Raw genomic sequence first — 1,944 nt, forward strand, 5'->3', positions numbered from 1 at the left:
AAAAAAAAACACGCAGTACGAACTAACAAGATGCTGTAAAGGAACTCTTAGAACTCTGTATTAAAATGAGAAACAAACCAAATGAAAAATGAAGTGGACAAAGAGTTGATGAAGAAAGTGAACCACACAGCTAACAAGAGGGGCTGAGTCTTCAGCACTTCAGTGGCCTGGTGACAGTCTCACCTACAATGTTCTGGATAGAAACTCTGTGAAACAAAGGCTTCGAATCCCCGAAAAGACCTATTAGAAATGCATATGTGTGTGAAAGGGAGTTCTTTCCTTGAGGTATTTGAGAATAGAAAGGAGAGGGACATCTTGTTTTCTTGCCCATGTGAAGCACCCACACATCTAGGAATCAGTAGGCCTGGTTGACGAGTATTTCACAGAATTGAAAACTCTTTGGACAGGCTGTCAATAGAGGGCCTCAAATTCAGTGACTTCGCTGGTGTAGAAAATGAGGTAGCTCATACATTTAATTGGTGTAATATATATTGAAAAAGTTCCATTAAGAATAGTTAACTACTGTCCATTATTTTCAGAAGAAGAAACTAAAGATCAGAAAAGGTTAGAAACTTTCTAAATATTATTAAATTTAACGAGGGATTTTGTGCTAAGACTCAAAGTCCATGCTTTGCTGGCCTGTGCATTTACATGAAATTACTGTATCTAAAAATGTTCCTGTGAAAGAAAGATCAGGTGGAATCAAACACAGACACAAAACAAAACAAAAAATTTCAAGGTAGTTTCCATTGCACAGTCTGGGCTGGGTAGGAATCCAGTTATTTTTTTAAAAATAAATATACAACTTAAATATATATAAAGAAATGCTTCGTCAGAAGCTGGAAGACCAAGGCTCTGGAACCTGGCCTCCTGGTCCTGTAGATAGTGTTATCAGAGGCTTGGCAGGATCTCACTCCCATTGCTGCAGCTGGGAGGGTCTCAGGCTAGAAAAGAGGTGGGGAAATGCATCTCATTCTGACATGGCTGTTGGATACAACAGAGGACAAAAGTTGATGATTGGTAAACTCAGGGCATAGCTACCCTCACTTAAAAGAAAAAAAAACAGCACTGAGTGCTCTATCTGCACCCTGTATCGCTCCACTTATGTAACAGTGATGGCAAGGTCAGTATACTGAATACAGTTCCATCCCAAACCTGTTATTCTTCAAACACCAGCCATGGAAAATACTTCTCCTTTCTCTACTCTTGCCTTTAAATAATGACCAAAGAAACAGCTGTGATATTTCTTTGTCTTTACTCTGCCTTCTGACAGTTCAGCAGGAAAGTGTGCAGTGTTTCATTTCTTCTCTAAACTCGACAGCACACTTAATTCCAGAACAGCTTAGTGTGTCAGTTCACAACATTTAATTGTTATGGCTCTGAGAAATTACGTTCCAGTGAGCAAAAGAAAAACACAACACAAATTAAGACAATAACAATAACAAATTTGAGATTATACTTTCTATCAAATATCAAATAGGACTGGAGATATGACTTACTCAATGGTTAAAAGCACCTGTTATTCTGACAGAGAACCTGAGTTTAGTTCAAAGTACCAATATAGTGGTCCACAACTATCTGTTAGTCTAGTTCTAGAATATCCAATGCCCTCTTCTGACCTCTATGGGCTCTAAGCCCATGATGTACATACATACATGCAGGCAAAACATTCATACACCTAAAATAAAACTAAATAATTAAACATTTTAAAGTGTAGAAATATAAAGTTAATCCAATGGTTGTAAACAACAATGAGATATTGTATATAAAGTTCTTTGGATGCCACATTACATAAAAATTCAGAGAATAGATTGAAGTATTGCATTCTATTTTTGACCGTAAAAGGCTAACCAACCCAATTATACAATGGGGCACCAAACTGAACAGAGAATTCTCAACAGAAGAAGTTCAAATGGCTAAAAGACACTTAAGGTCATGCTCAAC

Source organism: Microtus ochrogaster, unplaced genomic scaffold (assembly GCF_000317375.1).
Source record: "Microtus ochrogaster isolate Prairie Vole_2 unplaced genomic scaffold, MicOch1.0 UNK73, whole genome shotgun sequence".
Taxonomy (NCBI): Eukaryota; Metazoa; Chordata; class Mammalia; order Rodentia; family Cricetidae; genus Microtus; species Microtus ochrogaster.